Source organism: Lactuca sativa, chromosome 5 (genome assembly GCF_002870075.4).
Source record: "Lactuca sativa cultivar Salinas chromosome 5, Lsat_Salinas_v11, whole genome shotgun sequence".
Classification (NCBI taxonomy): Eukaryota; Viridiplantae; Streptophyta; class Magnoliopsida; order Asterales; family Asteraceae; genus Lactuca; species Lactuca sativa.
The window spans coordinates 342,135,262-342,159,221 of NC_056627.2; the positions used below are offsets into that span (position 1 = coordinate 342,135,262).

Genomic DNA, 23,960 nt, shown 5'->3' on the forward strand with positions numbered 1-23,960 from the left:
TGAAAAAATATATTTGTAAATACATGGAAAATATTAAAATACATGCATCAAAGAGAAGATCTAAATCTTTTAAAAAAAAAAAAAACTTAAAAAAAAACTACTTTTGTAAAAACAATTTGATAAAAAAGATATTAAAAAATTGTAAAAAATATTTTTTACAAAATACAAGAAATGAATTAAAAAAATATATAATTTATTATAATAAATGAATTTTAGAAACATACATACAGCACAAATCATTTTTTAAGTAAAATAACTAATTTTATAAAAATGACTTAAAAAATATTTGGAAATTTTTCTAAAAGAAGTTTAGACCAAATTAGACTAAAAAAATGGGTTAAAATGTAAAATGAGAGACAAAGGTACCAATTTTGCAATAGAAATGGAAAAGTTTTGTTTGTTAGTATCGTAATTTAGGAAGATTTTACTTTTGGAAAGGTTTTATAAAAAAGAACCGTTGGAATTCGGAAGTCGAAAGGGTTGGGTCGGTGTATTGGCGCTTAATATATACCTTCTTCCCTCATCCGACTGTTCTCCAAACACCACCGGAGACATGTTTCTTTGAAGAAGAAGAAGAAGAAAGAGGGTTTTATTTGGAGGCACCACCTTCTCCTCTTTTTGTTCTAGCGACACCACCGCTTCCTCTTTCTTTCATTTTCCCGCGTTCAAGAAGCCTCTGCGTTTCCCTCTTCGTCTCTTAGGTAACGTTCATGATTCTTTTTTTGTATTATTGATTTTTTTGTTAGGTATTTTCAATAGGCTAAGATTTTTCAGGTATCTTTTCTTCATAACTGGATTCATCGGTCAGTTTGGTTCAAGGTCATCATTGATCAAGAAAAAAGTACAAATCTTTTTTCTCTGTGCGTTTCTTTCTCTTTCTCCTCCATCTATTTTTTTCTTTGTTGGTTTTTTGAATTTTTGTCGTCAAGTTGAATCCAAAGCATGAAAGCATCCATCAAACGAAGATGATTGGTCAAGTGGCGATGTCGGTAAATTAAATAGTTTTGAAATTCAAAAAGTATGATTTAATTGTAGATTGTTTTTCTGGGCAGTTTAGGTGTTTGATGAAATGTCTGAATTAAGTTAAACAGTTGTTTTACTTTGTTTTGAGGGAAAAATTGTTACTGGATTAAATTATGTAGAGATAAGTAAATAATCACAAGCCAAAATAAAATACTAAATAACTCATTGGGTTATTAGAGATTCACTTAGGGAAAGATAATGTATTTGTTTGTATTTTTAACTCAAAGTGTGCTGTGGTTCTAACTAAAAGTTGTATGTTTCTGTTTAATTAAGTTATGTTTTCTTTCCAATTATGAAAGGTCTAACCAGATCGTATTGGCGTACTATGGTGGCTCAGCTGGATTTTATCAAAGAGTAAGAAACAAAATGTTATGTTTTTTCCGATTTAAGTTCATGATAATGATTTTTTTTATTGTACTTAATCACGTCATGGCAAAACTGTTGTTTCTTTATGACTTGATTACTGTATTTTTATTGGTGTAGGATAACTTGAACTTGTTGGATGACATGGCATAACTGAGACCTTCTATATTCTGTAGTATTCCAGGATTATGCAACAGAGTACGCCTAGTAATTCGTTACAAATGATTCTTGTTATTTGGTTGATTCTTTTATTTTTTTGTTATTTTAAAAATGTGCTTTTATTTAGCGAATTAGGACATCAGGGAACGGAAATGCTACATGGTGTGGTCTTTTGTGGGTTGAAATATCAAAAACAAGTGGTCGCTTTTTACCTTTGTATAGCTGATGAGGTAATAATCAATTCTCTTTTGTGATTAAAAATATTATATATGAGAATATTGTTAAAAAAGAAAATTATTTTTTTTTACAGGAATCTCTTCATTCAGCTGTGATATGCTTGGACAAGCATCTTATTGTAACATTTTCTTTCAACCAAACCAATCATCTTAAAAAAGTTTGGATTTCATCTCGTTTTTTCTGGTGGCAATTTTTGTTACATGATCTTATATTAATATTTTAAAAGATAATTTTCATTATTGAATATCAATGATTTTGTAACAATAATTAAATATACTATATAAATGATTTATCTATCTTTTTTTAAGTATTTTTTAAATTTTGGTCCCTGAGTGTAGGTGATTTTTTAAACTTTGGTTTCTTTCTGAGGTTTATAACATTTTTGTATAAGATAAAACATGCCATTCATGCATACAGAAACACTCTTTCTATTTTGAAAAGAAACAACATAAAGTTATATTTGGGATCATATCCATTTTCATATAGGACAGTAAGTTAGTTCAAAATGAAGTAGTTATTAAAGTTTGATATAATACGCCAAATTGGATGAAATTACTTTTTACCCTCCTTAGACACAAGTGTTACAGAATATCACTGATTCTGTAACACTATATGCATGATTTATCTATCTTTTTTCAAGTATTTTTTGAATTTTGGTCCATGGGTGTAGCTGTTTTTTTTTTTAATTAAATTTTGGTACTTATTCACTAAAACTGAATACAAAAACTTGAGATAAATTGTCTTTGTTTATGCTGCAAATGTATGAAACTCTAGTTAATGCCAATCAGGTCCGGATGATGTGTATCACTCTTCTGTAGAAGCCAGATTTTGTGTGCCACACAGACATTGCATATCGTAAGTTTCAAAAGGTTAAATTTTTTTGTTAGTTGCTAATCAATCACTTTGACATTTTAGTTGCTCATCAGAGACCACAGACAACCACGAGGGAACTACAAAGTTAGTGGGACAGCATGGGCATTTTGGGAATTAAAGCAGATCCTCTGTCATTTTAGGTTATATTATGAGAGGGCGTTTGTTATGAACTCACTTAATTTATAACTTCTGTTGTTTTGATAGTGGGGTATGATGGTTAATCATTTGTTTCATATCTTATGAATTGCACTAATAAGATTCTTTACTGAAATGATGCTACAACCTTCATACTCTCATATTGAATGATAATACAATATATATATATATATATATATATTGATCCCATCTCTTCCATCAACAACTGGGTGGGGTTAAAGGTTAAGTGTATGATTTTCTGAACTTATTGCTCAGGTAACTTCAAAACCTTTTGTTGTGTCACATTCACATTAATTAAGTTCCATCCATCAGATGTGTAAGTAAATGCCAATTGTGTCACCATTAATTTGTTCCCCATGCTTTATTTCAGTTACATAAATCTTATCTTCCTTTGGCACACCAACAATCTATGAAAAGTCCAACCACATCATATTGGCAAACTATGGTGGCTCAGTTGGAGTAAGAAACTCAAACTTTATGTTGTTTCCAAATTAAGTTCATGATAATGATAACTTTATTGTACTTCATCACATCATGGCAAAACTGCTGTTTCTATTTGACTTAATGGGGAACAAATTAAAACTTTACACTGTATTGAATTTGTTGGATGACATGGCATAACCGAGACCTGTTGTATTATGCCATTGTTCCAGGATTATGTAACACAGAGTAAATTTACGGAAAACGCCTTCAACACTTTTTTAGTTTGCCTGGTAGTTTTTCACACAATATATTTGTTATTCAGTCAATTCTTTTATCTATTTAAAAAGGTGTCCTTATATTTATCGAATTGGAACATCAGGGAAGGGAATGCCACATGGTGACAAGTGTTCAATATAAAGAGGGCGATGGTGTGTACTACTTTCATATCTCTGATGAGCTAATAATCAATTCTCTTTTGTGAATAAAAATATTATACATAATACATGAGAATATTGCTAAAAAAATTCAATTTTTATTGCAGTAACCTCTTCATTCAGCTGTGATATTCTTGAACAAGCATCTTATTATTACCTTTTATTTCTGCCAAACCAATTATTCTAAGAAAGTATGGATTTCATCTCATTCTTTGTGGTGGCAGTTTTTGTTGCTGAATCATATATTAATACTTCAATAGATAATTTTGTTTTACTATTAATGGATAAACTTCATTATTGAATATCAATGATTCTGACACAGGTGGTATGATGGAAATTGTGGCTTCTAGTCATCAATCAAAGCCAATGCAATAATTTTGTTGCATATATGTAGGATGGAATTAAGCTCAAAGATTTATTTAACCAATGTAAGTGCTCTCTTTTCCTTGTTTAATAGTCTCTTTGAAAAATAAAAAGGTTATGGTATGTGCAGTTCAAAAGGGAATCTTTTTGAACTTTTTGCTACTTATTTCATGGTTTCTTAACATGTTTGGTACCTGGGTCGTCACCTAGATGTTAAACGTATAAAAATTGGCAACATACTTGGATCTCTTTACCAATAATTAGCAATATGTAACAAATAAAGTACATTTTGCTCATTTTAGTAGGGAAATAAAAATATGTTGCTATTATGGATAAAGAACCAAGTATATTATTGCTTTTATCAGTAAAGAAATCTAAGTACGTTGCTATTTAGGGTAGAAAATATAAGTACATTGCTCTTTTCTTTTTGGTAAAAAAAATAGTGCATTGTCTATATTCAATGTAAACAAAATAAGCAAGTTGCTCTTTTGTTATTCAGAGGTCAAGTTTTTTGGATTATGAAGACCGAGTCATGGATCCAGATGCATTAAAAAAGAGAATATTCGATGAGGGAGTGGAACACTTGCGAAAAAGAGGCCTTTATATTTTGGTACAGATTACTCATTTACCCTTTTGGCTAGTTTTAACTAAATCTGTTAATGACATGTAATTCTTGGTTAGGGCATTTTTCATGGGATCTTATTCATATGATTCAACATGACTATCAAAAACCAATGACAGGTAAATGTCTATTAAAGCATTATCCTTTGATAATCAAACCTTTTAAGACATTGTAATTTTATTATTTTTCCTATCAATTCACTATACTTGAAAAAACTTAACATGTTTGTTTTTGGTTGCCCATTATAGCTTTATAAATTTCATATTAACCTGTTAAGACTTTTTACTCATTACTTTTTTCCTATTACGACCTTTCACTTTGAAACTCTAACCTATCAAGACATTTTACCTTTAAAATATTAAACTTGGTTCAATTTTTTTGACAACTATTTTTCCTTTAAGTTATTGTATTTTCTGAATCCAACATTGTATTGTACTTTCAACTGTTTTTCTATTAAGACATTGCATTTTCAAAATCTAACCTAGTAATATTACATTTTTGGTCCATGAGTGTAGCTTTTTTTTTTTTTTTTTTTTTTTTTTTTTTTTCATTTTTGGTACTTACAATATGCAAGTTTTCAATATATAAACTTGAGATAAATTGTCTTCTGTAGAAGCCAGATTTTGTGTGCCACACAGACATTGCCATTTGCAACAGTTAATATTTCAAATGGTTAAATTTTTTATTAGTTGCTAATCAAACATTTTGACATTTTAGTTGCTGATCTTTTTGTGAGATAACTATTGTGCATCCACCCTTGCAATTCACCTATCAGACACAAAAGGCACAAAAAGATTCCAATGGGACAAATGCCAATTGTTTCACATGGTCCAACCAGATGATATTGGTGTACAATTGTGGCTTAGTTGGATTTTATCAAATTTCATCTTCTGTCTGAATTAAGTTCATGATAATGATTTCCTTATTGTACTTAATCACATCATGCATACAAAACTGCTGTTTCTTTTTGACTTAATGGGCAATGTATTTTCATTCATGTAGAACAACTTGAAATTGTTGGATGAGATGAGGGTGGAATTGAGTGAGACCTAATATGTTCCACGATTATGTAACAGAGTATATGATATGTTGGGTATGATAAATTTATTGTATTTTTCAATCATTAAGGCTTATTCACGTACTATTAGGTGTGTGGTTAAGTGACTTGTTTACTAGCCAATTTAGCAATGTAATGTTAGTAGGTTTTTCTGAGAAATGTTTTATTTTTCTTTTAAGTAGGTGACAAAGGGAGCTTTTCACCTATAGAAACTATACCCATCTGTAAGTTTTTCACCTAGTTATAGACTTATACTGCATGAAACTTACACACAAATGTAAGAGTTTAACAGTATTTATTTACTTTCCCATGCAGCTTCTCAACCTGATTTTGTATCAACATGGTGTGTAGTTTTATTATTTTTCGTATCAAGTCACTATACTTGAAAAAACTAAACATGTTTGTTTTTGGTTGCCCATTATAGCTTTATAAATTTCATATTAACCTGTGAAGACCTTTTACTTTTTACTTTTTTCTTATTAGCACATTTTACTTTGAAAATCTAACCTATCAAGACATTTTACCTTTAAAATATCAAACTTGTTTGAACTTGGTTGCCAATTATAGCATTGTAGTTCAATTTTTTTGACAACTATTTTTCCTTTAAGTTATTGTATTTTTTAAATCCAACATTGTAGTGGACTTTCAACTGTTTTTCTATTAAGACATTGCATTTTCAAAATCTGACCTAGTAAGACTTGTATTTTGAAAATCTGAACTTGTATAGCATTTTATATTCAAAATATATGAATGTTGTGCTTTTGAATTTTTTTTTTGGTTAACAATGCACTATGAAAATTTAACATACTTAGACATTGCAAGTTTGGTTCTTATTTTATGGTTTCACAACGTTTTGGTACCTAGGTTGTCACCTAGATGTTAAATTTATGAAAATGACCATTCTGTCCCTGTCATCTTCATCTCTTTCATTTCCAATTTCAAGGAGCATGCTGAATTTTCAACAAAGTCTCACTCTTTCCTTAAAAACTATCGTCATTCATATATGTTGAAGGAGAAAAACTAAACCCTAAATCCATAAAAATAGAATCTTTTAGAAAACATGGTATTCATTTCATGTTGTGATAAATATGCTTGGTCTTTGGGTCTCAACCTTAACAGACCGTATGTTAAATTTATGAAAATGACCATTTTGCCAATGTCTTCTTCATCTCTTTCATTTTCATGTTAAATTTATGAAAATGACCATTTTGATAGGTAAATGTCTATTTTGCCCTCCAACTTTTATCACCCTGACCCACATATGCAGAGTATTTAGTTTTTGGGTTTTGATGGACTTTGGTTTGGTAAAGATGAAGGAGATTGAGTAGATGAAGAAATACAACATATCGAGCATCCTATCAACTCATCAAAATTGACAGGGACAGAATTAAGCACAAAATCCAGCTAAAGAATTATTTAACAAATGTAAGTGCTCTCTTTTCATTGTTTAATAGTCTCTTTGAAAAATAAAAAGGTTATGGTATGTGCAGCTCAAGACATTGGAGAGAAGCCCTGTTATGCTATCTGGTTTCATTAACAGAAGAGGCTAATAATAATGCACAGGTAGTGTAATTGCATCTGCATTCCAGTTATTCTCATGTTTTATGTCTTTTGCATCCATTTTTGTTGGTCATTTTGTAAAATATTTTTAATCCATTTTCCATCTAATGTTTCAGTAGCATGCTTTTTAAGAAAACAAACTTCCATGATCATGGTTCGATGTATGACAATCAGATTTCTCAAGAAAGTTGATTGTGTTTTGATTTCAATCATATATTTTTTGGGTTAATGTGAGAAATAGCAACATAGTTTTGTTGATTTGTTTATTATAACATCCTACTTTTGTTTCTTTTTGTTTGGAATATTGTAATTTCAAAAATATTCTCTGTCTTGTTATTCATTATAACAGACTTATGCATCTATCTCCAATAACATGAGTTTCTTTAATTTGAGTTAATCCTTCATGATTTCTGCCATTTGATTGCTGATTTTTTCCCATATGAGTTAGTGCTTTAGTGAAGGAACAACCATCACCTTTTTTTTGTGCATTAAAACCAGATGATTTTGCTACAACATGTTTAGATAAGTGGACACCAAATGTTTCTATTTCTTATTCACTTGTTTTTTTTTTCTTTTCAAGTCTACCAAAGTTGAATCTTTTCTTACCCTTTATTCCTTTTCCTACATGGTAAGGAGGCTGTAGCAGTTTCCCGTGGAAACCTGATTGCAAATGTTGCTGGTGGAAGTCTTGAAATAAAGAGGTTATGGTGGAGAAAAGGTAAAGAAGATCCCCTGAGAATCGAAGTCTTAGCATGTATGTTTTTACCCTTAAAACAATAAAACACTTGATGCTTTTTATGTTCATGATAATGTTTTTTTTTTTTATTGTACTTAATCACATCATGGAAAAACTGCTGCTTCTTTATGACTTGATTACTGTATTTTCATTCGTGTAGGATAACTAGAAATTGTTGGATGACATGGAATAATTGAGACCTACTATATATTCTGTAGTGTTTCAGGATTATCTAACAGAGTACGACTAGTAATTCGATACAAAAGATTCTTGTTATATTTGGTTGATTCTTTTATTTTTTTGTTATTTTAAAAATGTGCTTTTATTTAGCGAATTAGGACATCAGGGAAGGGAAATGCCACATGGTGTGGTCTTTTGTGGGGTTAAATATTTAAAACAAGTGGTCATGATAAAGAGGATGTCGCTTTTTACCTTTGTATAATTGATGAGGTGATAATCAATTCTCTTTTGTGATTAAAAGTATTATATATGAGAATATTGTTAAAAAGAAAATCATTTTTTTGCAGGAGCCTCTTCATTCAGCTGTGATATGCTTGAACAAGCATCTTATTGTTACATTTTCTTTCAACCAAACCAATCATCTTAAAAAGGTTTGGATTTCATCTCTTTTTTCTGGTGGCAATTTTTGTTACTTGATCATATATTAATATTTTAATTGATAATTTTCATTATTGAATATCAACGATTTTGTAACAATAATTAAATACAGTATATAAATGATTTATCTATCTTTTTTTAAGTATTTTTTAAATTTTGGTCCCTGAGTGTAGCTGATTTTTTAAATTTTGGTTCTTTTTTGAGGTTTATAACTTTTTTAATCTTTGTTTCTAGTAAAATGACAATAATTTTGGGACCAAATCTGCAAAAAATAGCCAATTTACTTGGAACAGGGACCAGAAATGTTACAAGAACCTCAAATAAGGACCCAGATTCATAAATTAGGTATACAATCAGGGACCGAATGTATATTTTACTCTGCTCTCTAAGTTTTTGTGCTCTATATTCTTCTGAGAAGTTGTGCCTTTTTGTATAAGATAAAACATGCCATTTATGGATACAGAAACATTCTTTCTGTTTTGAAAGGGAACAACATGGAGTTATATTTGGGATCATGTCCATTTTCATATAGGACAGTAAGTTAGTTCCAAAATGAAGTAGTTATTAAAGTTTGATATAATACGCCGAGTTGGATGAAATTACTTTTTTACCCTCCTCAGACACAAGTGTTACAGAATATCACTGATTCTGTAACACTATTTGAATGATTTATCAAATTTTTTTAGAGTAATATTATTTTTTTGGTCCATGAGTGTAGCTGTTTTTTTTTTTTTTTTTTCAATTTTGGTACTTACTAAAACTGAATATAAAAACTTGATATAAATTGTCTTTGTTTATGCTACAAATGTATGAAACTGCAGTTAATGCCAATCAGGTCCGGATGATGTGTACAAGCCAGATTTTGTGTGCCACACAGACATTGCATATAGTAAGTTTCAAATGGTTAATTTTTTTTATTAGTGTCTAATCAATCACTTTGACATATTAGTTGCTCATCTTTTTGTCACTGATAACTATTTGCAATTCACCTATCAGAGACAAAAGGCACAAAAAGATTCCAATGGGAGAGGGGACCACAGACAACCATGATTTTGTAACAATATATGAATGATTTATCTTTTTTTTTTTCAATGGGGAGGCAACCAACAGGTTGTGCTCAGTCTTTTCAGAATCGGATTGGACTGGAGAAAAGAAAGCAATTCGTAATATTTAAGTTTTGGTCCCTGAGTGTAGCTGATTTTTTCAATTTTGGTCATTTTTTGAGGTTTGTAATGTTTTTAGTCTTTGTTCCTAGTAAAACGACAATAATTTTGGGACCAAATTTGCAAAAATGAGCTATACTTGGTGACAAAAAAATAGCCACTTTACTTGGAAGAGGGACCATGATTTTTACAAGAACCTCAAATTCATCAATTAGCTACAATCAGGGACCAAATGTGTATTTTACTCTTCTTTTTAAGTTTGTGTGCATTATATTCTCCTGACAAGTTGTGCCTTTTTATATCAGATAAAACATGCAATCCACGCATATAGAAATGGTCTTTCTATTTTTAAAGGAATAACATGGAGTCATATTTGGGATCATGTCCATTCTCATATAGGACAGTAAGTTATTAAAGTTTGATATAATACGTTGAATTGGTTGAAATTACGTTATTACCCTCTTTAGGAACAGGTGGTATGCTTTTCTTGGAAGGTTTGATGTGGTAATAAGACATATGTTGAAAATTGTGGCTTCTAGTCATCAATCAAAGCCAATGCAATAATTTTGTTGCATTTGTAGGATGGAATTAAGCACAAAATCCATCTAAAGAATTATTTAACCAATGTAAGTGCTCTCTTTTCATTGCTTAACAGTCTCTTTGAAAAATAAGAAGGTTATGGTATAATTCTCTTAAGTATGACAATCAGATTGCTGAAGAAAGTTGATTGTGTTTTGATGCCAATCATATATTTGTTGGGTTAATGTGAGAAAATAGCAACATACGTTTGTTGATTTATTTATTATAGCATCCTACTTTTGTTTCTTCTTGTTAGGAATTTTGTAATTTCAAAAATGTACTCTATCTTGTTATTCATAATAACAGACTTATGCATCTATCTCCAATAACATGTTTCATGATTTCCCGTGGAAACTTGATTGCAAATGTTGCTGGTGGAAGTTTTGAAATTAAGTACTATCCATCAGATGTGTAAGTAAATGCCAATTGTTTCACCATGTGCCTTCAGTTATTAAGATTGTACTTTGAATTATAACATGATGCTTTTATACCTTATCTTCTTTTGCCACACATACATGTTTTTATTTTTGGCGTCCTAAGTCATGTTTATGGTCTTTTCAAATTATGTTCATGACAAAACTGTTTTTTTTTTTTTTACTTATTTATTGTTTTTTCATTAATGTAGGACAACTTAAAATTGTTGGATGACATGGCGGAATTGAGTTCAACCAACTGTATTCTGCAGTTATATAACACAGTATATGGTGGGTATGATAAATCTATGTATTTTTCAATTAGTCAGGCTTGTTGATGCTCAATTAGGTGTGTGGTTATTGCAGTGTTATGAATACAAGGTTGTCTGAGAGAAAGATTGTTTAATGTTGCATATAATGTGAAGGTAAAGCCAAGAAGTACAATTAGGTTAAAATTTGGGAAAAAAGGTCAAACTTGACAATTTGATAAAATATAGGTTTGACCCAGAGAGTTGATCCAAATGACTATAGAGGACCTAAATATCATGCGTTGTGATGGGAAGGGACCGTAAGTGTAACATTTTAAGTATCTAGCTTGTATGGTGTCAAATTCTAAAGCAATAGAAACATTAGGGACCAAATGTAGAATTTGGAAGTATTAGCCATAAGTTAGATTAGTCCCTCATTTGAATAAAAACATGGATTGAGTTTTTAATCTTTAACCTTTGACCCGTTTTTCTTCAGGATTCTCAGGGGATTGTCGTATTCCTCTAAACTACCATTTTACTTTTTTTGGTCATAATAAATGCGGATACCTTATAAAGGCCAAAGCTCAAATATGTGGTTGTCTGAGAAAGGTTAACTTTGTCCTTTAAGTTACATTCTCTGGGTCTCAACTTTAATAGCCCATATGTTAAATATATGAAAATGACCATTTTGCCAATGTCTTCTTCATCTCTTCCATTTCCATGTTCAAGGACCATAACTTACTCTCAACAAAGTTAATTACTTCTCTTAAAAAGTTATCTGTGATATACGTTTAAGGAGCATAACTATACCCTAATCCCTGAAAAGAATATTTTTTTTGAAGTTTTGGTACTCATTTCATGGTTTCATAATGTTTTTGTTCCATGGGTTTGTCAACTTTAACATCACAGATGCTAAATATTTGAACATGACCATTTTGCCCCCGTCTTCTTCATCTCTTTCATTTTTCAATTTTGGTCTTTTTTTGAGGTGTATAACTTTTTTGATCAAATTTGCAAAAATCAGCTATACCAGGTGACAAAAAATAGCCAATTTACTTGGAACAGGGACCAGAAATGTTACAATAAGGACCCAAATTTCATAAATTAGGTATACAATCAGGGACAAAATGTATATTTCTCTCTACTCTCTATATTCTTCTGACAAGTTTGTGCCTTTTTGTATAGGATAAACCATGAAATTACTTTTTTACCCTCCTCAGACACAATTGATTCTGTAACACTATATGAATGATTTATCAATCTTTTTAGAGTAATATTACATTTTTGGTCCATAAGTGTAGCTGTTTTTATTTTTGTTTTTTCAATTTTGGTACTTATTCACTAAAACTAAATATAAAAACTTGACATAAATTGTCTTTCTTTATGCTGCAAATGTATTAAACTAAAGTTATTGCCAAATCTTGCAGTTACAGAAGATGCGTATCACAAGCCATATTTTGTGTGCCACACAGACATTGCATATTGTAAGTTTCACCCATTTTTCAAAAGGTTAAAATTTTTATTAGTTGCTAATCACTTTAGTTGCTCATCTTTTTGTCACTGATAACTATTGTGCATCCACCCTTGCAATACAAAAGGCACAAAAAGATTCCAATGGGAGAGGGGATCACAGACAAAGTTAGTGGGACAGCAGGGGCATTTTGGGAATTAAGGCAGATCCTCTGTCATTTTAGGTTATATTTTATGGGAGGGCGTTTGTTAGAAAGGCAGGCAGAATATTTTAGAAGTTTCTTCTTCTTTTGTGAGACCATAGCATCTCGAATCACTATATCTATCCTGTTCTTCATTTGTTCTTGATTTGCTATGAACTCACTTAATTGATAACTTCTGTTGTTTTGATAGTTAATCATTTGGTTCATTTCTTTAAGATTCTTTGTTGAAATGAAGCTACAACCTTCAAGAACTCATATTGACTGATAATATAATATAATATTATAGGTCGTTGAAGGGCTAGATGAGCTCATGCCATATCTTCCGTCAACAACTGGGTGGGGTTAAAGGTTAAGTGTATGATTTTCTGAACTTATTGCTCAGGTAACTTCAAAACCTTTTGTTGAGTCACATTCACATTAATTAAGTTCCATCCATCAGATGTGTAAGTAAATGCCAATTGTGTCACCATTAATTTGTTCCCCATGCTTTATTTCAGTTACATAAATCTTATCTTCCTTTGGCACACCAACAATCTATGAAAAGTCCAACCACATCATATTGGCAAACTATGGTGGCTCAGTTGGAGTAAGAAACTCAAACTTTATGTTGTTTCCAAATTAAGTTCATGATAATGATAACTTTATTGTACTTCATCACATCATGGCAAAACTGCTGTTTCTATTTGACTTAATGGGGAACAAAACTTCACACTGTATTGAATTTGCTGGATGACATGGCATAACCGAGACCTATTGTATTATGCCAATGTTCCAGGATTATGTAACAGAGTATAAATTTATGGAAAACGCCTTCAACACTTTTTTAGTTTTCCTGGTAGTTTTTTTACACAGGATATTTGTTATTTAGTCAGTTCTTTTATCTATTTAAAAAGGTGTGCTTATATTTATCGAATCGGGACATCAGGGAAGGGAATGCCACATGGTGACAAGTGTTCAATATAAAGAGGGTGATTGTGTGTACTACTTTCATATCTCTGATGAGCTAATAATCGATTCTCTTTTGTGAATAAAAATATTATACATAATACATGAGAATATTGCTAAAAACTTCAATTTTTATTGAAGGAACCTCTTCATTCAGCTGTGATATTCTTGAACAAGCATCTTATTATTACCTTTTATTTCTGCCAAACCAATTATGCTAAGAAAGTATGGATTTCATCTCATTCTTTGTGGTGGCAATTTTTGTTACTGGATCATATATTAATACTTCTATAGATAATTTTGTTTTACTATTAATGGATAAACTTCATTATCGAATATCAATGATTCTGACATAGGTGGTATGATGGAAATTGTGGCTTCTAGTCATCAATCAAAGCCAATGCAATAATTTTGTTGCATATATGTTGGATGGAATTAAGCACAAAATCCAGCTAAAGAATTATTTAACAAATGTAAGTGCTCTCTTTTCATTGTTTAATAGTCTCTTTGAAAAATAAAAAGGTTATGGTATGTGCAATTACACTACCTGTGCATTCCAGTTATTCTCATGTTTTATGTCTTTTGCATCCATTTTTGTTGGTCATTTTGTAAAATATTTTTAATCCATTTTCCATCTAATGTTTCAGTAGCATGCTTTTTAAGAAAACAAACTTCCATGATCATGGTTCGATGTATGACAATCAGATTTCTCAAGAAAGTTGATTGTGTTTTGATTTCAATCATATATTTTTTGGGTTAATGTGAGAAATAGCAACATAGTTTTGTTGATTTGTTTATTATAACATCCTACTTTTGTTTCTTTTTGTTTGGAATATTGTAATTTCAAAAATATTCTCTGTCTTGTTATTCATTATAACAGACTTATGCATCTATCTCCAATAACATGAGTTTCTTTAATTTGAGTTAATCCTTCATGATTTCTGCCATTTGATTGCTGATTTTTTCCCATATGAGTTAGTGCTTTAGTGAAGGAACAACCATCACCTTTTTTTTGTGCATTAAAACCAGATGATTTTGCTACAACATGTTTAGATAAGTGGACACCAAATGTTTCTATTTCTTATTCACTTGTGTTTTTTTTTTTTTCTTTTCAAGTCTACCAAAGTTGAATCTTTTCTTACCCTTTATTCCTTTTCCTACATGGTAAGGAGGCTGTAGTAGTTTCTCGTGGAGATGTGTAAGTAAATGCCAATTGTTTCACCAATAGTGTCATATTTTTTTGTTTAATGTTTATGAATTTAGAGTATGTATGTTTGATGTGTATATAGTATAAAATCTTCTTCGGTAAATAGCAATTCTATTATTTTATAAAAGAACCACTAAAGGGTGTTTCACTTCAATTCTTTTGATAGATTTGCAAAATAAACACAAAACAACACAAGAATGGAATTGAAATCCTTTTGATTTCCTGTCAATCATACACATGACAAATATCAATTCCTTTGACATATTCCATTCATTACTCTGCAACAAGAAAAAGGTTTTAGTAACCAAATAAAGAGCTTATGTTATGGTGGAGAAAAGGTAAAGAAGATCCCCTGAGAATCAAAGTCTTAACATGTATGTTTTTACCCTTAAAAGAATAAAACACTTGATGCTTTTTATGTTCTTATTTAGCTTTTGTGTTAATGTAAAAAGGTACACTTTGAGTTCCAATAAGGGTGTTGGGTTATTATGCCTTTCTGTTACGAAATTATGAACTTTGCTTTATCAAATTACCGCCTTCCATCCACTGATTACAAAAGATATGAGTCTATGACCCTGTTTGTGTATTTCCAGAAATACCCCTATGTTCCTAAAACTCATGCTTGTGTATTATCTATATTCAGGAAATGATGGGATTAACATGCTTCATGTAGAATCAATAAAAAAAAGAGATGTTGAATATTGCATGGAAAATGCCTTCAGCACTTATTTTGTATGCCTGGTAATTCTTTACAAAAGATATTCGTTATTTATTCAAGTCTTTTATTTATTTAAAATGTGTGATTTTATTTAGCGAAAATGGGAGATCAGGGAAGGGAAATGCCACATGATGTGGTCTTTGGTGGGCTGAAATGTTAAAAACAAGTGGTCAATATATATTAAGAGGGTGTTGGTGTTTACCTTCATATCTCTGATGAGGTTATAATCAATTCTCTTTTGTGAATAACACATGCTTAATGTAAACCCTCTTCTTTTGCTCTACATTTCACACCACAGTTACTGATTTTGTTGCTATCTTAGTGGTAGAACAAGGGTACAATGTCGATCTTCCAAAGAGATTGAAGACATGAAAATGGAATGTTTACTTTTACAGGTTACATTGATTGAATATGACACCTTGGCATATTTTGATAGTGGTATGATGATTAATCATTTGGTTCATTTCTTATTGGTTGCACTGATAAGATTCTTTATTGAAATGAAGTTACAACCTTCAAGAACTCATCAACAACTGGGGTTAAAGGTTGTATCATTTTCTAAGCTTATTATTCAGGTAACTTCAAATCCTTTTGGTGAATCACATTTTAGAACTTTTTGCGAAATCTATCTTGTTATCGTAATAACAGACTTAAGCATCTATCTCCAATAACATGAGTTTCTTTGATTTGAGTTTTTAATCTTTCATGATTTCTACCCATTCTTTGATTACTGATTTATTTGCTATATGAATTGGTGCTTTTTAGGGAAGTAACAACCATTACCCTTTTCTTTTCGTCCATCAAAACAAGATGATGTTGCTACAATATGGTATACAAGTGGATACCAAATGTGTATTTTTTTCCTTCTCTTTTCAAGTCTACCAAAGTTTAATCTTTTCTTACCTTAAGTGGAACTTATTCCTTTTCCTACATGGTTAGGGGATAGAAACCTGACTGCAAATGTTGCTGGTGGAAGCCTTGAAATTAAAGTTGTATCCATCAAATGCCAATTGTTTTCACACATATATGAAAGGTCCAACCAGATGATACTGGTGTACTATGGTGGCTTAGTTGGACTTTATCAAATTTCATCTTCTGTCTGAATCAAGTTCATGATAATGATTCCCTTATTGTACTCAATCACATCATGACAAAACTTTTGTTTCTTTTTGACTTAATGGGCAATGTATTTTCATTCTTGTAGAACAACTTGAAATTGTTGGATGAGATGATGGGGGAATTGAGTGAGATCTATTATGTTCCACGATTATGTAACAGAGTATATGATATGATGGGTATGATAAATTTATTGTATTTGTCAATCATTAAGGCTCACTGATGCTCAATTAGGTGTGTGGTTATTGAAGTGTTATGAATCCAGATGACTAGTCATATGGTGGTAGATTGTTTAATGTTGCATTTAATGCGAGGAGGCAAGCATTACTTAAAGGTAACTATTTATATAAAAAAAAATCAGCACAAGGGAGTCTTTTAGCTTTCCATACTTTAAAGAATATATTATATCTTTCAGGCAAGAGTGCATCTCCTATGCTATGTGGGACAGATTAGTATTTAACAAAATAAAAAGACTAACTTGCTTTTATGGTTTTCAGGTGCATCACCCTTGTCTCCTGATGTCATGGAACTTACTTTCATTTATTTGTGTCTTATATCACCCTAGTTTCATTTCTTTTTATTACAGTATTGTTGTAATAGCAATCTTTTCATTTATCTGTGTTTTATGCAGAAAAATAGACAAGTGGCTTTGGTCATTTCTGTTATGCTTTGCCCTGTTTCAAAGGTTTTGTTCAGATTCTTCCATGTTTTGTAAAGTTTGGATTTTGATTTTTTGATTTTTGGTCATATTTAAAATATTTTGGCGTCCTATATATGAAAGTTTGATCATGGCATTCATGTACCTTTTTAACCCAAATGAGTAAAACAAAACCCACATGAATGTTTAGAGCTTCTTGACCTAAATGGGGACTTTCTCCCCCACTCCTGCTGTAATTCATTTAATAAAAAACTCAGTCTTTATTGTTTAATTTTTTAATTGAAATCGTTCTTTTTTGAATATTAGATTATAAAGAAGAGGTCCATCTAACAGATGCATAGTATGTAGACAAGAAACTAATTAATTATACATGACTTGGCCCCTACAGACTCTACAAGTTCAAATTGTGAATGTTGTATGCATCAGATGTTTGACAACCAAATGTTGAGGTATAAATTTATTTGTTTAGATGTTCACAACATTCATCAAGTGTTACAATGCTTTTCTATTAAGTGACTTGTTTAGTAGTTTTTTCTGAGAAATGTTTTTTTTTTTTCATTCAAGTAGGTGACAAAGGAGCAGTTAGAACAATGTTATTACTGATGCATAGAAACTATAACCATCTGTAAGTTTTTCACCTACTTATACACTTATACTGCATGAAAGTTACACACAGTTGTAAGAGTTTAACAGTATTTATTTACTTTCCCATGCAGCTTATCAACCTGATTTTGTATCAACATGCATGGTTCCAGTTTTTCAATAAAGAAGTTGAACTTGTATGCAGCATATGTGTACATATGTGTATGTGTATCCTTTTCAGACCATGAAGCCTTTGATCATCCTGTTAGTTACATGTAAAGTGCATTGTTTCTCATTCTCCGATTTAAGTTAGTTACATGTAAGTCTTTGATTATAATGAATGTGCAGGCCTTTTTGTTTTTTCTTCAATTGACATGCAGATCCTAGGTATCAACATGTTTCTGGATCTTTTTTTTTTGGTCCACAATAACCCAGATGGATCATCAGAGAGGTTTTTTCACTCCTTAATTATCAATTTTGTTATGATGTAAAAAGTATTGAATATAAATATTTAAATTTCATAATTGCACGCGATATAGATTTATTGTACATAACCAACTACTTTAGAATGTGGTATATTTTATAATTAGCGAGAGCGAGACACCTAAAAGTTTTATATTGAATATCAAGTATTTGTTCCATGGTAGTGTTTTTTTTTATCAACTCTGGATTTCATATTCATATACACATTCTTAATGTAAATACACCCTCTTCTTTTGCTCTACATTTCACACCATAGTTACTTATTTTGTTGCTATGTTAGTGGTAGAACACGCATACAATGTCGATCTTCCAAAGAAATTGAAGACATGAAAGTGGAGTGTTTACTTTTACAGGTTGGTGCATTATCAAACATTAGATATTGCTTGAATATGAAACCTTGACATATTTCTCTTTTGGTGACAGATTTTCCTTTGAAGCTAGTCACTAGATTTCCTCATCATCCTCACATTGGTTGGCACCTTATTGTGCAAGTATCTACTATCTACATGTCTAAGTTCCACTATATTAGTTAGGCTTTCTTCACTAAAACTGAATATAAAACATTGACATAAATCGTCTTTCTTTATGCTGCAAATGTAGTAAACTGAAGTTAATGCCCAATCTTAATCTTGTAGGTCCGGATGATGACTCTTCTGCACAAAGCCATATTTAGTGTGCTAGAGACATTCCTTATTGTAAGTTTCCACCTATTTTCTAAACGCTTAAATTTGTGATATTAGTTGCTAATCAATCACTTTGACATTTCAATTGCTGATGAGCTTTTTGTCAGAGATTCCTTATGTGGGTTTGATGATGGTATGATGGTTAATCATTTCTTATCAATTGCATCTCTTCCATCAGAAACCAGGGTTAAAGGTTGTATCATTTTATTAAACATCTATCTCCAATAACATGAGTTTCTTTGATTTGAGTTTTTAATCTTTCATGATTTCTACTGATTTTTTTCGAAAAAGTTTATCTATTTAAGCAGTGAAATCGCTTTGTATTTGTATGGTTGTTATTAGGGTCATCTAATCTGCGACACTTATCAACACATAGATTCTTCCCCATGTTATATGAATTTCTGAAGATTGTAAGCTGCCAAACAAATCTTAATTTATGTATTTCAATTACTAATATGTGGTTATTTGATAGGATAAATGGAGCAGTCAAGAAGAGCATATAGAAATCTAGAAATAAAAAAAAATAAAAAAAAATAAAAAAAAACTAAATTACCATATATGATGCAAAGGTAAGAACCAAATTCTACTTCGCTGATTACTTAATATACATCTAAGATGTCTAATAGCGTACTAATAAAAAAATACTTTTTATTTAATGGTAAATGCAATCAATATTCTAACACAAGACCTTTTGCCTTCAAAATATTAAGTTTGTTTGATTCCGGTTGCCAATTATAGTTCAATATTTTTGACAACTATTTTTCCTTTAAGTTAATTGTACTTTCTACTGTTTTCCTATTAAGACATTGTGCATTTAATTATTTTCCTACCAAGACATTGCATTTTAAAAATGTAACCTAGTTAGATTTGTATTTTGAAAATCTGAACTTGTTTCATTTTGGTTAACATTTATAGCATTTTATATTCAAAATATTTGAAGTTGATTGTTTATGTTCTATTAGATTGTTTATTATAGTAGTAAAATATACTTCTCTGAATTTTTGCTACTTATTTCATGGTTTCATAACATGTTTGGTAGTCACCTAGATGTTAGGGAAATAAAAATATGTTGCTATTACAGGTAAAAGTATATAAGTATGCTGCTATTTTGTTTTAGTTTTTTGGATTGGTTTAGATGAAGGGGATTGAGTAGATGAAGATAAGGACAAAAAAGTCAGAAGAAATACAACATATCGAGCATCCTATCAACTCATCAAAATTGACTCTTTGTTTTCTTTCATGCTTGTTTCTTGCTCACCCTGAACTTGATGAGTTGATCAACAAACAAAAAAAGTATAAGATGTTTAATACAACACTTTTCATGAAAGTTACAATATTTCCCTTTTCGGAAAAGTTTAAAATTTAAAAGTACCTATTTCTCCATTGATTTTTAGCCTACACAACACTTCCATGAGTTTTTGCATATTTCACTGCTTCTCAAAAGTTGTTAACATCTTGAATTATGGTACAAAACTTGTTTGCTTTTACGATTGATCTGCATGGAAAGTTATGTTTATATGTACATTCATGGGTTAGTTTTGTTAGTGTATGTAGTGGGAGTGATCTTGCAGATTCCATACGATGAACTTGGAACAAGAAGACTAGAGAAAAATAGTTGTTTGTTGAGAATGTTAATCATTATTGATGGTAAACAAATATGTAAGTAGTTTGCTATTTATTGCAACATACAAAGGATTCAAGGATTGTTTATGAAGAGATGGCTAAGATGATAGTTTATGAAATTGAATCTTTATCAGAGAAACTTGAGGTTTTCACATTGTAGGTCAAAATTCAGCCCACAAATTTTTGTGCTTTGCTCTTTTACTTCAGTATGAAGATTGAGTCTTGAATAGGTCTACTATGCTTCAAAAGCCAATGAATGTTGAGATATCTATATGAATTAGAAGCAGGAGGCATCCAAACACCAAACCTCCATAAATGACAACAAACTTTGACAACTTCAGAAAAAGCAACAACATTCTATATTGTAGCAGTCAAAGTCAAACATCAATGTGTAATTAATGGCAACAAACTTTGAGAAACTACAAGGATTAAAAATATTAGATTCTAACAAAGTATGAACTTTTAAGATTAGTAAACACAAGATTTCCAATAAGAAAAAAAATAAAATAAAATGCTTTGGTTAACTCCATTGATAGACATCTTCTGTCCTTTCACTCAAAAGATTGATAACATTGTATGTGCTCGTTTTAAGTAAAGTTAATGGGGAACATCATCATGTACAAAATTCTGCTCCATATTCAAAAGGTCCATAACAATGTTCTTATCATTAAAAGAGTGGCAATTTCATTAGAAACCAAATTCGTTTGCAGAATTCATGGGAAAAGAAACACTATTAAGCAAAATAATCACGGCACAGAAACAAAGCTGTAAGAAATCAAATTGAAAGGTTTAGTGGTCTGAATTCATGATCTTGATTACAGAATGGATTGAAATTGTACCAAGTCGTTTTTTATTTTGAGTATGCAGAATGGCAAATTGTTCGGTTGAATTACCATTCCCTTTAGCTTTCCATTCACATTTCAGATTTGGACCTTTTGAGGGGTTCTGAACATAAAAGTTACGAGTATCTTTTCCTTTATTCAGTCTCTTGTAGGCACATTTGGAGATTGTTTTTGCTTAATTTTTTTTTTCCATTTGAGGTGGCAGGAAATACTGGAGAGGACACTTTTCGAAGAGAGTTAGGGGCTCTTTGGCAGGATCTGAATTTTTAAGAGGTTTGATTTTCTAAGAGGGTCTGAATTTTTAAAATGTTGTTTGTTTGGAACATCTGAATTTCTGTGTCAAATGATAAAAATAACCATTTTACCTTCCTAACAAAAACAACTTGAAATACATATAAAATTGACATGTTCTGAAATCTAATAATATATATAAGCAGTTTTTTGTCAATTGAAACTAAAATTAATATCAAAGCACACACAAAAATCATATCCATATGTATAGTTATAATTTCTTCACCATAACATACATAACTTCTTTCGAGTATTCCATCGAACACCTCATGTGCATAATTCATTGTACAAAATCCAATAGTCCTGCACACACAATCAACACACCAAATACCTTCAAACAATTATGTGAACACTAAGCACCTTTATAAAAAAACACTTTTTATAACGGAATTCATCTATAACAAAATGATAATTTGGGAACCTTGCAATCTCATGTTTTCTACCTACAAATTTACATCAAAATTAAGAAACAATATAAATAAACGAAATCATCAGAAATTGTTATTTGTTAAAACTGGTTCCACGTTTTTGTAGAATAAACAGTAAAAATTTCACTGTGATTGAGGGGAAGGAGTAGGCAGCGGCGGTCGGTGTGCGAGGGGAAGAAAGGCGGCGTCTCTATGAAAAATGAAATACGCGTGCCTCTTTTTTCTTTTCAAATGCATACTCACATCTGAAATATTAAGAGTCTTTTGAAAAATTAAGAGGCAAACAATAAGATGCTGCCAAACACTCTTAATGGAAAAAATTCAAATATCTCTGTTTTTAAAATGCATTAAGAGGTAAACAAACAACCCCTTACTATTCTTTGGTGATGAGTCAATATTAACATATTTGCAGAATGTATCTTTGTAGAAGTAGGAATATTCGAGCTAACAGGAATATATGGTCTCTTAAGTATTTTAACTGGCATGAATGAATTGTGATTCATAGTAGCGGAACTAACAACTTTTTGTGACACTTTCTTATCTGATTTCTCAAGGAACCTAGAGCTTTGTTTAAACATAGTTTCTTTTTTCAAGAGCCTTCTGAGCCCCAATCTCCATATGAACATTATCCACTTGTTTAACCAGGGCTTCTTCCTAGAGTCATATGATGACTTAGAATATTTTCCTACAAATGGATTGTTGAAACATGGTTTGATCCGATCTAATGTGGACTTTGAGACAACTCTAGAGTGTGGAATAGACGAAATGGACGAAGAGTCATCACGTCTGATTTATTTATCAACATCACTATCAATGGACACCCAAAATAAGTTAGGTTGATCCGAGTCATGTCCTCATGTCTCATGAATGATTTCCTCAACAACACAGTTTTTTGGAGGGACCAAAGTTGGGAAGATAAACTATAGTACCCCGAGTGCCATGTAGAATTTTTGAAGACTAATTCAGGCCCATGGATATTAGAGGTGGAAGTTGCATGGGATCATGACATGTAATAGTGATTGGTTTGAACTCAAAAATTAGTGATTGATATTTGTCTGAAGTTTCTTGAAGGGACGACAATGGTAAGACAACAATATCCGAATAAGTATGGTTCAAAATGTCTCCCATAAATGTCAAATTTTAAAGTTCCTTCAGGGTATTAGAAATAGGTTTTGGAGACTCGCTTTCGAGACCAGGTGCTTTAGACCAAGGATGACGAAAATTGTGGGTCATTTGTTCTTTAGATTCAATCATATCAATAAAATTATGTAGTTTATCAATCTTAGTATGACATCCCAAAATTTAGGTCTAAAAATGTAGACAGTTAGTTCAACGTGTACCTCTTTGTAATCTGACCTATTGAGCTTTAATGCATATTTTGAATATTATATAGTGTCATTACAACTATTATAAGATACCATGGTATCTTACTTCCAAATGTGGAAAATCACAAACGAATCAAACAACTCAAACAACAACTCTAGTTAATAGGTTTGAAAAACTAAAATTTCGTATTAAGCAGTTGTGAACGAAGCAAAAAATCTAGTCTCATAGTACATGTTCACCTGTTTATGAAAATATAAAGAACATCCAAAATGGAGTTCGTATGTAGAATATACGACTGTTATATGAAACCAAACCAGTATAACACTAATTTTCTTTAAACTACTATAATCGTTTCTAT

At 31.0% G+C, this 23,960-nt stretch overlaps 2 long non-coding RNA genes across 15 annotated transcripts; both read left to right on the plus strand.

Annotated features, from left to right (window-relative positions):
- Positions 1-425: 425 nt before the first annotated feature.
- On the plus strand, positions 426-10,919 carry LOC111907278 (uncharacterized). Of its 14 annotated transcripts, XR_006183584.2 has the most exons (25): positions 426-701; positions 775-860; positions 1,323-1,377; positions 1,507-1,584; positions 1,673-1,775; positions 1,856-1,965; positions 2,571-2,637; positions 2,709-3,270; positions 3,465-3,524; positions 3,614-3,662; positions 3,776-3,859; positions 3,991-4,096; positions 4,531-4,641; positions 4,713-4,772; positions 5,656-5,746; positions 5,893-5,934; positions 6,026-6,053; positions 7,021-7,135; positions 7,201-7,273; positions 7,904-7,988; positions 8,167-8,246; positions 8,337-8,456; positions 8,534-8,617; positions 9,446-9,513; positions 9,621-9,849. It is a non-coding gene; the product is annotated as an uncharacterized LOC111907278 (long non-coding RNA). The 14 variants fall into 14 exon arrangements; XR_008223640.1 differs by lacking the exon at positions 5,656-5,746 and adding an exon at positions 10,255-10,919 and having other exon boundaries at positions 6,026-7,135; positions 9,621-10,190; XR_008223638.1 differs by having other exon boundaries at positions 6,026-7,135.
- Positions 10,920-10,963: 44 nt separating this feature from the next.
- Positions 10,964-20,883, plus strand: LOC128126016 (uncharacterized). The gene is made up of 21 exons (XR_008223636.1): positions 10,964-11,070; positions 11,146-11,204; positions 11,524-11,636; positions 12,455-12,511; positions 12,987-13,082; positions 13,198-13,286; positions 14,002-14,118; positions 15,019-15,226; positions 15,305-15,593; positions 15,666-15,790; positions 15,893-16,008; positions 16,058-16,145; positions 16,336-16,399; positions 16,510-16,865; positions 16,938-17,020; positions 17,318-17,371; positions 17,733-17,793; positions 17,912-17,969; positions 18,061-18,201; positions 18,307-18,762; positions 18,833-20,883. It is a non-coding gene; the product is annotated as an uncharacterized LOC128126016 (long non-coding RNA).
- Positions 20,884-23,960: the final 3,077 nt, after the last annotated feature.